At 41.0% G+C, this 15,206-nt stretch overlaps 1 long non-coding RNA gene across 1 annotated transcript; it reads left to right on the forward strand.

The window, feature by feature from the left end:
* Nucleotides 1-1,269: 1,269 nt before the first annotated feature.
* LOC140731446 (uncharacterized) lies at nucleotides 1,270-12,946 on the forward strand. The gene is made up of 5 exons (XR_012099830.1): nucleotides 1,270-1,368; nucleotides 8,822-8,909; nucleotides 9,091-9,182; nucleotides 10,031-10,160; nucleotides 11,797-12,946. It is a non-coding gene; the product is annotated as an uncharacterized lncRNA (long non-coding RNA).
* Nucleotides 12,947-15,206: the final 2,260 nt, after the last annotated feature.

The raw sequence follows: 15,206 nt of genomic DNA on the forward strand, positions 1-15,206 counted from the left end.
ACTCACGCATCCAGTCTAAGTTACTAAACCTAGCTAGAACTATGGAAATGGCGTCTAAAAAAGTGATGAAAGCTTTGGTGGCAGAGCATATTGGTATAAACATGCTGTAGGGACCAACGACAGGGTCAGTGCAGGAGCTCTGATATTGCACGTACATTATGAGAGGTGGGTGGCACAAAAAAAATGGGTCTGGTGGGAAACTTTGCCGTGCTGTACTGGGAGTCAATCAGCACAAGTGTATCTGCTCAGAGTAGAAAATTGTTTTAATTTTGGGAAGCAAGAGTGCAAAGCAGGGCTGTATGCAGGGCTAAACAGAGTTTGGTAAGGTAAGGTAGTGAGATTCATTCCACCGAGATGTAACACTGAGTGCCATAGGAAGTCATTCCTACCTGTGGCCATCAAACTTTACAACTCCTCCTTCGGAGTGTCAGACACCCTGTGCCAATAGGTTGGTCCTGGACTTATTTCCACTTGGCATGATTAACTCATTATTTAATTATTTATGGTTTTATATTGCTATATTTCTTCACTATTCTTGGTTGGTGCGGCTGTAACGAAACCCAGTTTCCCTCAGGATCAATAAAGTATGTCTGTCAGCCTGTCTGTCTGTCTGGCAGTCAAGTTGTGTCCCAATGGAAGGGAAACAGTTACAGTAGAAAATTACTGAAGGGAGATATCCAGACACTGAAGTGCGCAAATAATCCATTTTACCAGATGTAAAGACCACTAGTGGTGCCAGAACTAATCAATAATTCCAAATTTAATGATTATTAATCAAATCATTGACATAATTATTGCTCCAGTTGATGAGTGCATCATCTTGGGAAGGAATACTCTGATGTCCAGAGTATTCAGACTGGTTGCATCACTGTCTGGTATGGATGTTCTAAAGTGCAAGATCAAAAGAGGCTGCAGAGAGTTGTAGATTCAGCCAGCTCCATCATGGGCACAACCCTCCTCAACGTCAAGGATGTCATCAAAAAGAGATACCACAGGAAGGTGGCATCCATGATTAAGGTCCCTCATCATCCGGGACAAGCCCCCTTCTGATTACTACTACTGGGGAGGGTACAGAAGCCTGAAGAACCACATTCAATGTTTTAGGAGCAGTTGCTTCCCCTTTGCCATCATATTTCTGAATGGCCCATGAACACTACCTCGCCATTCCTCTCCTGCACTGTTTATTTATTGTAATTTATAGTAATTTTTATGTCCTGCCCTGTATTGTTGCAGGGAAACAAAGAATTCCACAACACACACAAAGTGCTAGAGGGACTCAGCAAATCAGGAAGCACCTATGGAAGATGGTTCAGGCGAAGATCCTTCTTCAGGTCAGAAAAGGAAAGGAGAAGATGACAAAATAAGAAGGTGAGGAGGAGGGGGGTGTGCAAGCTGGTTGGTGAAAGATGAAACCAGGTGAGGATGTAGATGAGTCGGTGGGGCAGGGGTGTAAAGTAAGAAGCTAGGAGGTGATAGGTGGGAGAGGTGAATGGCTGAGGAAGAAGAGATCTAATAGGAGAGGATAGTGGGCATGGAAGGAGGAAAGGCAGCAGAGGGAGGTGATGGATAGGTGGGGAGAAGGGAAAAGGAAGAAAGTGGGGGAGGAATTACCAGAAATTAGAGAAATCAGTGTTCAGTTTGAAGGCTGCTCAGGTGGAATATGAAGTTTTGCTCCTCCAGCCTGGGTTCGGCCTCATTGTGGCAGGAGAAGGAGCTATGGACTGACATGTCAGAATGGGAAATGGGAAGTTGAATTGAAATGGGTGCCCACCGGGAAATCCTGCCTTTTGTGGTGAGGGAAAGAAGGTGTTTGACAAAGTGGTTCCCCCAATCTACATCAGGTCTCACTGATGTAGAGGACACCACACCAGGATCACCGGATACAGTAGATGACCCTGATAGACTCGCTGGTGAAGAGGCTCTGAATGGTAGTGAAGGAGGAAGTGCTAAGGCAGGTCTCTTGTGTTTACAATTTCACAACTTATGCAAAAGATAATAAACCTGACTCAATTCTGATTCTGATATTTAACATAGCAGTTATCAAGAAGTACATTAAGGTTAAAGGCATATTCTGGCAAGATCCTGAGAACATGAGGACTACCAGAAGGTGTAATCTTCCATAATAGATTATGGGAAATGTGATAAGAGGACAATTGGAAGTTGTCAATGGACTTAGACAAAGTCAGCATTGGTTTATGAAAGCAAACTTTATATAACGAACCTGTTTCTTGAGGTTGTATTTGGTAGATTAGATAAGGGAGAATCTGTAAATATGGGGTATTTGTGTTTTCAAAGACTATTGGTAATGTCTTACATACGAGGTAAATGGGGTGGATTGAGAATTGGTTAACTGTCAGGAAACAGAGAAAGAATAAATAAGTCTTTCTTGGGGTGACGAACTGTGACTAGTGGAGTAACATAGGACCTGAGGCCCATCTAATCAGTAAATATACTACTATTTGACTTCCCATTTCCCGTTCTGACATGTCAGTTCATAACCTCTTCTACTGCCACGATGAGGCCAAACTCAGTTTGGAGGAGCAAAACTTCATTTTCCATCTGGGAAGCCTCCAAACTGATAGTGTGAGTGAGGGAACCAAATGAAATATTGCCAACGTCAATAATCTTGGCAAACTCGAGAGTTTTGAGCAAGATGTAAAGAGGCTTCAAGGTAGTTTTGGCAAGTTGATGGAGTGGGCAAATATACACAGGCTAAGATGGGTAAATGTGAAATTATCCACTTAGTTAGAAAAAAAGCAGTATTATTTAAATAGTGAAAGATAGAAAATGTTAATGTGCAAAGGACCCATGTGTCCTTGAACATTAGTAGGTGAATGTGAGTATGAATGTACAGCAAGTATTTATGAGGACAGATAGTATGTTAGCTTTCATTACAAGAGGATGTGAATATAAACAGGTCTTGTTACAATAATACAAGGCCTTAGTGAGATCACATCTTGAGAATTGCGAGAGCTTGGTGTGGGTGCTACCTGTGTCTAATAGTGCCCTGCACTCACTAAGGTGACTTGATTGCAGGACTGAGCCAGCATATGCCATTCAGTGGTGTATCTAAGGTATGGCAGGTATGGCATGTGCCCTGGGCGCCACTGAGCAGTTTCTATTAAAATCAGGCAAGCCATCCTCGGATAGTGAAAAAAGAATTTTCTTCAGATGTATGATCTGTCTTTGATTATCATGGGTGAGAAACACTAGGATGGCCTTATTTCAGAGAATTGTGCAAGAAGACCATGAAACGTTTTTTCACGAAGAAGAAGGAAAGTGGAGCTGAAGGACGGAAGAGACGAAAGTTGGAGGCGGGGAAAGCCAAGAAGTCGAGCAAGTTCTTCGTGCCCTTCTTTGAAAAGCCCAGAACAAGTAGTTTGACACGTTCCATGGAGTCGCCTGCACCAGCTACAAGTTTGTTAGAATCCAAAGGTGGATCAAGTACAAATGCATCACAAGTCGAAGAGGAAGTCAAGTCAGATAAATCTGAGTATGACGAGATTAAGAGTGAGGCTGCCACAGAGAACGTGGACATGACAGGAGGGGAAGACGATGGTGGTGATGTTGAGTTTATTGTTGTCAACATGCTCGGCACTCACCTCTGCAGGAGCTTCTCCACACTGGGCTGTGGGAATTCTTTTTTGAGGTGAATGAATTCCAGGGAGCACACTCACTTCCTACATAGGAGCTACAATACCAGCCATGAGAGGACTTTCCTGTGGTCCTTTGTGATTTTAGTTTTCTTAATGCTAACCAAAAGCTAGTTCAAAATTATGCTGAATTCAAGGCCAGTAATTCTCATCCTATCTACTCTTCCAAGGAAGTGTTTGTTCTGGAGAATTTAATGCCACTACGGGCATCATGGTAGAGGGCAGGGCTAGGGAGATTGGAGGGAAAGGATGTTTGCGGGGGAGAGAATGAAGGGTTAAAGGAAAGTGAGTGATGATGTACCTGGATCAAAGAAGGTGAGTAGACAGGTGCAAGAGAAAGGGTTGGGGGGCGGGGTGTGGGAAGGAAAGGCTAAGAGAAGCGGAACTGAGGGATAGTGCCAGGTTAGGACGTAGGTGGAGAACGTCAAGTTTTGAAAGAAGATGCATGAGATAAGGGGAGGAGAAGGTTAGTCGGTATGGAGTGGGGGAACTCTAAAACGGAGGAAATTCGGGCTAGAGGAATATCAAAGATGAGGGGGTGATGAATAGTGAGTGAGGGTAGAACTAGCAAAACTTTGTTGTCTGAGCGTGCTTGTGAGTAAGTGAGTGCACGTGAGCTAACAGGTATCTAGGTATGCATTCACTTCTGTGTATATTAATGTCCACGCAGCAAAGCCTGGTCTCCAGTTGTCTCGGACCCATTGCCACTACAAGAATGACATGAAACAGCCATCAAAAGTTAAAAGAAGTTATTTGTCACAGGCAACTTCCGTTCCTGATCATAAAATGTGGGACCTGGAATATGAGAGTCCTTATAGACAGCCCTCCCGATGAAAGAGCTAAACAGCCCTCTGCTTTTGTAGCCCAGGTACACTGACATTAAAGATTAGCTTTATGTAAAGATCAGATTGATTGATCACATGGACATTGAAACATCAGAACTTGCTGCGTCATTTTGTGTCAATAACCAACATAGTCTGAGGATTGTGCTGTGATTGCCTGCAAGTGTTGCCTCACTTCCAGTGCCAACATAGCATGTCCACAACTCACTAACCCTAACTGTACGTCTTTGGAATGTGGGAGGAAACCGGAGCACGCAGGGGAAGCCCACACGGTCATGGGTAGACTGTACGAATTCCTGACGAAGGTGGGAATTGAACCTTGATCGGTGATCCCTGGTGCTGGAAAACAAAGTGCTAACCGCCCTACTGCTCTGCCACCCCAGCACCATGAGTGAGAAGTGATCGAAAGGAGGCGACCAGCTCAAGGAATGAGGCGATAAGTTCACTTACTTTTGAAAGGGAATCTTCATGGGCGAGACTTGCTGTCAAGCATGTGTTAGACTTCTGTCGGTTAAGTGAACATCTCATAACACTCACTCTAGCATAGATCCAACATGTTGAGGTGATCAGCACATTTGCCATGATGTTTGTATGGATAAGCCAAAGAGGATTATACTCTGGTCTCAAGATCAAAAGAAGAACACCCTGGATAACTAATCCCAGAGTCAGAAAGCACGGAAGTTTCTGGAATGACTTCATTAGCAATTAGGGAGTAGGGAACTCCACCTGGATTTTTCCCCTGGCAAAACGCCTTGCAGAGAGTATTGTTACAACAAACACTTTGTTTTGTCAGCCAGGCAAGCACAAGACCTCATGGCAACATGCCTGATTCATGCTGTAGCACCTGTTAGATCATAACGTCAAACAAGCTAAAGGTTACAAGGAAGTCTGCATAATTTCAGGTAGCAATGACTATTGGACTGACCACCTCTGTTATCCGCATTGGCCTGGGCCCAAAATAGAGGCTGCAACTGAAACACTGCGCAACAAAGTCAGTTCTGAAGGTCTCAAAGACCCTGATAAATTGTTTTCTTTTCCAGAAAATACCTCTGAGGCATCCTGATGAATCTAAACAATTAGATGCCACAGGGGGTTCAGCAGCTTCCCAAGTCCATCAAAACAGGACCAGCTAATCAAATGCAAATGCAGGAAGTTCTTGGATTAAAGGTTCAACCATATTCTAAAGAAGCAAACAGCACTATGGATGCAGCAGAAAACCCAGGAACTAAAGTGCCAATGATATCCAGCAGCTCACTGTAACCATGACATGCAAGATTCTTTAGCACCATGAAGGTCATCTATTCTCTTAGACACTCAATCCCAACCCTACTGAGAGCCAAGAATGAATGAATGCTTTTCAAGGTTAGGGAGATCGCCAATGTCTTCTGGCTAGAATACCTCAAAGTGTTACTTAATCATGACTCTGTCTTTGATTCTATCTCACAGCAAACCATTTAGTTCTGTCTCATCAGCAGTCCAAATGATCAAGAGGCTGCTTGCCTAATGAAAAACAGTAAGATCTCAAGAGCAGACCTTGAAATTTCTAAAACTCGGCAAAGAGCAATTTCAGTCACACATTCGCAATCTCATCCTTGACATCTCTGCAAAATCTACCAAATCCACTGACAAGTTATGCAATATCACTGTCCCCTCCCGGTCAAATCCATAGCACTGAAGCTGGAATAACCTTAGCTGTTTCCAGTGGGCATAGCACATCTGAAGCGGGTAGTCAACATCTATTTTCATCGTAGGAGTTTACCAGGTGGTAAATAATTTCAAAGATATTTACAAAGCCTTCTTGAAAACAAGATGGAACTTCCATCTGACTCTGAGAAATCCATTGCCTATGACTGCAGAAAATACATAAAAAGTATTGGAGATGGCACCGAGAATCTAAAGTCCACATCAGGAGTACAGAAGCCCAGCCTAAATGGCAGAAAGAATGGAAACAATTCCCAAATCTCCTATCTGCCTGTTGCATCAATGACCCCTGTCACATCTGCAGCAGATTTGTGGGTCCCATGCTGGCCTCATCACGTACCTCATAACCCACTGAACTGGAGAGGCAACATTTCAACTTCAACCTGGGAAACTCTCTAAGAGAAGAAGAGAATCTAGCAGCCTTGGCTAATAATCTGGAGACACAGTTTCAAATCCCATCATGAAATTAGGGCAAGCAAAATTCAGCTGACATGTACAAATCTTTAATAAAAAATTATTTTCATTAATAGTGGCATATATGTCCTTAAAATCTCACCTGGTTCACTAATGCTCTGCAGCAAATGAAACCTGTTGCTTTACCATTTCTGTGATACCAAATCAACAGCAGTGTGGCTGAGTTGTTGTAAAAGCCTGCAAGCCATTCACTTTGAGGGAAATCTGAGGTTGGCACTAAATGTTGGCCCTCCTGTGGAAGAATTTATCATATTTATATTTTACAAGAAGTTAACTAGGAGTTTTGAATCATGTTGATTAATTTTGTAATTGCTTTTGTTAATTAACTATATTATTTAGGAAGATTTGAATATGTTTTGGAGAAAACAGTGTATTGTCATTTTAATTCTAATTCATCTCTTAGAAAGGAAAATACTTTATGCTTACCCCGTTTTTTCTAGTTTTTTGATACAATAGAAGGAAATGGTCTAATAATTCACAAATGAGTGATGAAATCTGATCTGAATCAAACATGAGTGAGCATTATATTTGGTTTAGAGTTTTTGCTTTGACCTTCATCTTTAAACTCTTCTGCTTTATTAATCATGTGTTTCCTGAATCAAGTGAGATATTTTGGAGTAAAGAAAATTGTTCTGGGACTGAAGGAGTGTTATATGTGTAGCAGACATAACCAGATGACAAATAGCCCAGCATGACAGCCAAGGTTCATCCAGCTGGTCTCTGCTGCATGATGTGATTGATGGTGTTGATGTTCTAAATAGGCCTCAGATACGCTCTGCCCAAGAATCATAATACAGTCCTTCAGTTTCAACTGTAGAGGCAGAAAATGTGAGCATGTTCCCAGCATATGGTAGCACTGTGGATGGTGTCACCACGAGGGTTAACTTTATTCTGGCTGTCTGGTTTGTTTCTAAGTAAGACAAAAGATATTTTCTCAGTAACAATGAACAGAATCACATGGGGGATGTTCATTTGTACTGTAGGTTAATAATAGTTTCTGGTTCCTGCTGGATTCTCTTCTCAGAGAAATAATGCACACATGTTCTCTCTTTGTATTTTTGAAACATTGTTGTTAATAATTTCATAATAGTTACAATTTTAAAATCTAAGTTGATTTATTTGAATAAAATTCAAAAATATTCTGTATGAATGTTATATGCAGAATGTCTGTGCATAAAGTTGGTTACATTTAGATTCAGTTCAGATATTGTATAGTTGGTGTATTCAGGATGAAATAGATGCAGTTTGCCAAGAGAGATATTCATGTACAATTAAATAAGGTCTCTATTAGCTGTGTGGATGGAAAAGCTCAGAATTTTACAAAAGGATCAGGAATTGTAGTCCTGAAATAACATTAAAATTGCTAGCAATCACTATTAGTGTGTGGTCATCGTGAGATGAATAGGATGAGGTGAGGGAGAAATAGAGGACAGGTCAATACTGTACTATGCCTAATTCTGTCTCAGCTCCCTGTATTAGTAAAAGGGGTCTTTTAAGTTTCTGCTGTTTTCTCCTATTAATTATTAATCTTTTGATGTTTGTTGCATTAATCATTCTTCCCACCTGGAATTTATTGACAAGTTTTCTTCTAAAGCTATGAATACTGCAGCTCCTGGGTTAATGGCACAGTTTTGAATTTATTTCTTTTTAATAGTTAAATAAAACATTTCCCATTCATCTTCCGAATGAATTCTAAACTAGATTCCTCCCTCCTTTAATTTTATCTTGGTTTCTCACCAAACTTTGAATATCTTTATGAAATACATTTTGAATGGGTAATTGGTTGACACAATTTAACATGTTGCTGAATATGAAAGCAATGTGCAACTTAGATATCTGGCACTGTCTTCCTGGATTTTATTTTCTGACATTTTGAAACACTCGCTTCGATCTCCATCGCTAGTTTAGTTTATCAGGATCAACATTTGGGGCACCATAATTAATTGAGTGCCCAAGTAGAGGGAAGGAAGAATCCACAGCTGTCAGTTCTTGGTGTTTATCCAGAATTTGAAAATACTGTCCATCTGTAGGTATCTGATGAGACGATGCTAGTGATCTGTGCTGATCTATCCCATTTTACAAGACTTTTACCCTTTTGAATTCCAGCATTGTGAATGTTCAGAGTACTAACAATTATTATTGTTTTGACAGGTGAGCAGCAGCTCTCAAGTCAGATCTCAAAGCAGCACCGAGCAAAACAAAAATCAAACGAACATTCCTTACACCAATCATGAAAGAGGTGAATTTTGATGTCATTCCTGCTCAAGTTCAACATTCAGTTGGGTGCATATCCTAGTTTGAAAATAATAGAACTGAAATGATCTCCAAAATAATTTCTTACCCCTGTTATACTCACAGTTAACTTCAGTATTATGACATACATGTATTGGTTTACATAATAATAATGGTACATCTTACAGGAGGTCCAGCGTTCTGCTGACATCTGGGAGAAAGCCTAAACCTTCAGAAGGGGAAGGGAAGAAAGTGGGGGAAATGAGAAACCCTTTCCAAGGTGAGGAAGGTGATTGAAGATTAACTGTCTGCAGTATTGATTTATCAATTGCTGCTGCATCAGCCAGTACTATTTTGGTTCCTGTCATGTTAGTTGTTCCTTTCTTTCTGACCTGCTGACTACCTGGTGTAACTTAAGACTTGATTTTGCAAAGAAAGTGAGAATGGGGAGTAAGGAGCAGGAAGGGGATCCAGGATTTTCATAATAATGTACGTGAAGCATTCCAGCTCCTTCTGAACCTCAAGGGTCTGAGAATGAATACCTAACTGGACAAGAAATGTCTTCAGGCTCATTGCTCTTTCTTGGCTATTGTTAAGATTACAGCATCAGTTTAATACTGAGTCAATATAGAGTCATGGAGTCCTAAAGCACACACTACAACACAGAGACGGTCCCTTTAGCCCTTCTAGTCCATACCAAACTGATATTCTGCCTCGTCCCATTGATCCACACCTGGACCATAGCCCATACCTTTCTCATGCATGTACAAACGTTTGTACTTATCCAAACTTCTCTTAGTGTTGCAATTGAACTTGCATCCATCATTTCTGCTGGCAGCTTATTCCACATACTCACCATCCTCTGAGTGAAAAAGCTCCCCCTCAACTTCCTCTTAAATATTTCATATGAACCCAAGACTTCTAGTTCTGGTCACACACAACCTCAGTGGAAAAAGCCTGTTTGCATTTACCTATCGATACCCCTCATAATTTTGTATACAGTACCTCTATAAAATCTCCCCTCATTCTCCTATGTTCCAAGGTATAAAGTTCTAACCTATTCAACCTTTCTCTATAACTCATGTCCTCCAGTCCTTGTAAATTTTCTCTGTACTCTTTCAATTTCAGCTCAGGGCTAACAACGCTGACTGGTCGAAAAACAACTGTAATGGAAACAGCAATGAAGAGTCTTTCTGTACAGGCAGAGGATGAGGACCTTCATTGCTGCCCCAAATGCCAGTGGTGTGATGGGTGGGAAGTAAGTTTTCCAATTGTATTGGTATCTTTCCTGTGGATAGGTGAGCAGAACTGCACACCTTACTCCACATCTGAGCTCACCAATGTCTTATACAATTTCAACATACTGTAACATCTCAACTCTTGATTAAGACAACTGTGCTTCTCCAGAGAAGCGCTATACGAGGTCGTTCTTACCCTCAGCTATTAGGATCTATGAGTCAACCTATAGCCAGGGAAGTCCCCTCCCATTTTACTGTTTGTGGTAACTTATTTTTTATTCTTTCTACTTCTCTAAATATTTGTATCTGTGCACTTGTAATGCTACTGTGACCCTATTCATCTGTGATGCCACTTTGAGGGAATTATGGATCTGTATTCCCACATCCCTTTGTTCTACCACACTCCTCAGTGCCCTGCCATTCACTGTGTATGTCCTATCCTGGCTTGTCCTCTCAGCATGAAATACCTCACACTTGTCTGCTTTAAATTCCACCTGCCATTTTTAAGCCTTTTTTTCAAGCTGGTCCAGATCCCTTTTCAAGCATTGATATCCTTCCTTGCGCTCCACTATGCCCCCAGTCATGGTGTCCTCTTCAAATCTGCTGATCCTTTTAACCATGTTATCATCCAAATCATTAGTATAGATGACAGACAACAACGGGCCTGGCACTGATCCCTGCAACGCTCCACTAGTCACAGGCCTTCAGTCTGAGGGCAACCTTCTATTGCCATTCTTTGGCCTCTACTGCTAAGCCAATGTTGGATCCAATTTATTACATCATCCTGAATGCCAAATAACTGATCCTTCTGAACTAGCCTCCATGATAATTTTGTCAAAAGCCTTGCTAAAGTCTACGTAGATCAGTGGTTTCCAAGTTGGATCATATCACCTCCCGGGGATGGTGGGAGTTTCTAAAGGGGCGATAAAGTTAAAGGGGAGATGGTGGGCAAGGGGGTATCTGAGGGATTACAATTGAACTGAATTGAATTAATTTTATTACTTACATCCTTCATATACATGAGGAGTAAAAATCTTACGTTACGTCTCTGTCTAAATGTGCAATGTACAATTGTGTTAGGGTGATGACTTCTTCTCTGGAGGCTGCCTCATTATTATTTGAGATTAGGCAAATCAGTGTAGTATCGTCAGCAGCTTTAATTAGCAGATTGGAGCTGTGGGTGGCGACACAGCCATGGGTATACAGAGAGTAAAGGAGAGGGCTTAGGACAGCCCAGGGAGACTCCTGTGTTGAGAGTCAGTGGGGTAGAGGTGAGGGAGCCCACTCTTACCACTTGCCGGCAATCTGACAGGAAGTCCAGGATCCAGCTACACAAGGCAGGGTGAAGGCCGAGGTCTCTGAGATTCTTGTCGAGCCTGGAAGGGATTAAGGTGTTGAATGCTGAACTGTAGTCCAAGAACAGCATTCTCATACAATCATCCCTCTTCTCCAGATGTGTAAGGATGGTGTGTAGAGCTGTGGCTATTGCGTCATCTGTTGATCGGTTGTGTTTGTAGGCAAATCATAGGGGGTTCAGTGTAGGTGGTAGCAAGCTGCAGATGTAGTCCTTGACCAGCATCTCAAAGCATTTGCTTATTATTGAGGTGAGTGCGACAGGATGCCAGTCATTCAGACATGTTACCTTGGTCTTTTTAGGTACAGGGACAATGATGGATATTTTAAAGCAGAAGAGCACTTTACACTGGGAGAGGCAGAGATTAAAAATGCCTGAAATCACACCTGCCAGTTGTGCCGTGCACACTCTGAGTACCCGCCCTGGGATGCCGTCCTGTCCTGCAGCCTTGTGACCGTGCACTCATTGGAAACACCAGCATACTGCAGCCTCAGAGATGAGCAAGGTGCAGGTCGTATCAGTGGTTCTCAGGGGCTCCGTGTTGGCGATATCAAATCGAGCGTAGAAAAGATTTAGCTCATCTGGTGGAGAGGCAGCAACGTTACAAGCTTAATTTAAGAAATTAATTAATTATTATAAGCATTTCATCCTCAGTGCCTCATAATTGATTACAATGTTCACATAATCACCTCATCTCTTGCTAACCCACCATTTTCTTAGTCTGTAGTTGAAGCACATTATAGTTGTTGAAAAGCAATGTGACACTTCTGTTTTTGGCATATCATGAGAAATCTAGACTGAAGAAATATTGTTATTCCTGCGCATTATTGCCATTCACTAACGTAGTACAGTGTTAGCTAGTACAATTCCTATACTCTAATCACGCAGTGATGCATTTCCTGTGAATTAGGGTATGGTGTTCAAGGGGTGAAGTTCAGAATCTACCCTTTCAAGTGGTTTTGACCACATTTCCCTAGCCCATGGCCCAACCAGTATATTACTACCCCACTTTCTGCACCTTCAGGCAGAGAGTCAGGTTTTGGCTGAGCTATTAATGACAATATAACTATCCCCTTTATTGATCACAGTGCTTGAGGTTAGACTTAAACAAATGGTGACTGACCACGGTCACTAATCCACAATAAAAATGTCAGAATCAGACCAAATGAAAAAGTGTAGACTTTATAGTGTGGAGTATCGGAAATATGGATTTATACCAGCACCAAACAACCAACAGCAGCCAATGCATCTGTTGTGTGAAGAAGTTTTTTCAAATGTGGCAATGAAACCATCCAGGGTCCCTGAACATTTGGAGAGAATACACTCTTAATAAAGCAAACAAGAACTTGGCTTAATTTCAGTCATTTTGTGAAAACTTTCGGCAACTGTAAACAATTAAAAGCATGTTTGCCAGTACAACAGTGATGGTCTGTGTGCTCCATACAGCATTTCATTGCTTGTTGCTAAATCTGGAAACCGCATACAACTGGAGAAGAACTGATTTTGCCAGCAGTAACGGGGGAGTGCAGCTTTGGATAAGTCTCCAGTCCAAATAATTAAAGCAATTGCACTTAGTGACAACTCTATTCAAAGACAAATTGATGAAATGTCTCAGAATACTTAAGGCACATTGTGCAATGTACTTAAGACAACAGAATTTGCTTTGCAGTTGGATAAGTCAATTTTGCCACGCAACAATTTTTTCTTCTTGGTTATGTACACTTCATAAAAGATGAAAACATGGTTCAAGAGTTATTTGCTAGAGGACTGGAAACAGATGCAAAGGGGGCTCAATATTTCAGGGTGTTGAGCAATTTTTCAAAGAGCAAGTCATTTGGCTCACCAACACTCTTATTTGTGCAACAAACGTGGCACCATCAATTACAGGACGCCGCCATGGGCTCATTACTTCTTGAAAAAAGCTGTACCTAACATACTTACTGTTGACTGCGTAATTCACAGACAACATCTTGTCACAAAACACCTAAGTGATCGGCTGCACAAGTCATTAAATACTGTTATCACAGTGGCAAATAAAATCAAGTCCAATGCTGTCAATTCTCGACTATTTCAAGAGCTTTGTCTCGAGAAAGATGAACTGTCTGAACACTTACTGTTACACACAGAAGTCAGATGGCTTACAAAATGAAAAAGCCTGAGACACTTTAATTTGCCTTTTGAAACTGATAAAATTCTTAGAATACTAAGAATCATTCAACTCAATAATATTAGGCAAGCATTACTTATTTGTCAGAATTATTTGTGGTTTAATGAAATCAGTCTTTAAATGCAAGAAAATTATGTGAATCTTATCAAAGTTAGATCAGTGTTCTCCACATTTCTGTCCAAGCTAACCCTATTCAAGTGCAACATTGGCCGTCACAGCCTTTTCCAGTTTCTGAGTCTCTCTGAGTTGGAAGAGAAAGAAGGAATATCAGATGATGATCTTCAAGTTCAAGTTTATGTTTAATTATCATTCAACCATACATGCATACAGCCAACTGAAGTGGTGTTCCTCTGGAGCCAAGGTGCAAAACACATTACCAACAGCACACAGCACACTGCACGTACCACTTATGGTTATTATTTCAGCAAAAAACCACAGTCACAAAGAAAAAATATATAAAAATGTATTAAAAAGTATATGGTGACCACCTGGGTGAGCTGCATAAAGACTTTTAAAAGTGATTTCAGGATCTTCTCTTGATCAAAATTCCAGATTGGGTAATAAATCCATTCCTGAGCACTTGAAATGAGGAATTAGCAGGAAGGATGGAGGAAGAGCTGGTTTCGCTATGAAATGATTTTGAGGTGAAGGAAAAAGTTCAAAAAAACATATAAAGACTTTTGGCTGCAGAAAGAAATTTCTGAACGCTATCCTGCACTGTGGAAAAAGATCAAGGTGTTCTTTATTTCCTTTAAAATATTATATTTAGTGGAGCACAGTTTCAGTGCAGTCACCCAACTTCTTACAAAGGAACAAAACAGACTGCAAATTACTGAAAGTGGGGATCTGAGACTCCTGAGTGACACTCAGCCTGATGTTGAGAAGCTGATATCACTGCACCAAGCCCATCCATCTCATTAAGTAGTGAATAGTTGGACCACTAATGAATGTGCTAAAATTGTTTTTATTGTAAATAAATAAATAAATTTGTAGCTTTAAATAGAGTTTAATTTTTTTTGCAATTATCTGCCACTGCTTTGAATTTGTAGTTCCTATTTTCTTTCCCAGTGCATCGTAAATCAAAATTCTTTATAGTTTTTATGTACTAGTCAGAGAGGCATGCAGGGGATATAGTCTGGGAGCCAAAGGGAGCGGTAACCTAAAAAAGTTGGGAATCACTGATGTAAACAAAGTCCACTGCTTTTCCTTCATCAACTTTCCTGGTAGCCTCTTCAAAAACTCTGATTCTATTATATTTTACTTTACTATAGTGAATTGATCTGTTTTGGTGCTAAAACTATACTTCAGTGAGGACAGGTGAATGATCATATGCAAAACTATAGCATTGTTGTCCAATTTGCACTGCTCTTCACAATCTTTAGCTTCACTGAAATGCCCTCCAGCTCCTTGGATTTCCATTGAACTGTTAAAGCTGCGTGAAGCTGCTGCACTTGCATTTGCATCATACAGTAAAGCTCCAATAATGTGACACACTCAGAGCATTGGTGTACCCAACTGGCTGATTTACTGGACTAGTGAACATTA

Source organism: Hemitrygon akajei, chromosome 8, assembly GCF_048418815.1.
Source record: "Hemitrygon akajei chromosome 8, sHemAka1.3, whole genome shotgun sequence".
Classification (NCBI taxonomy): domain Eukaryota; kingdom Metazoa; phylum Chordata; class Chondrichthyes; order Myliobatiformes; family Dasyatidae; genus Hemitrygon; species Hemitrygon akajei.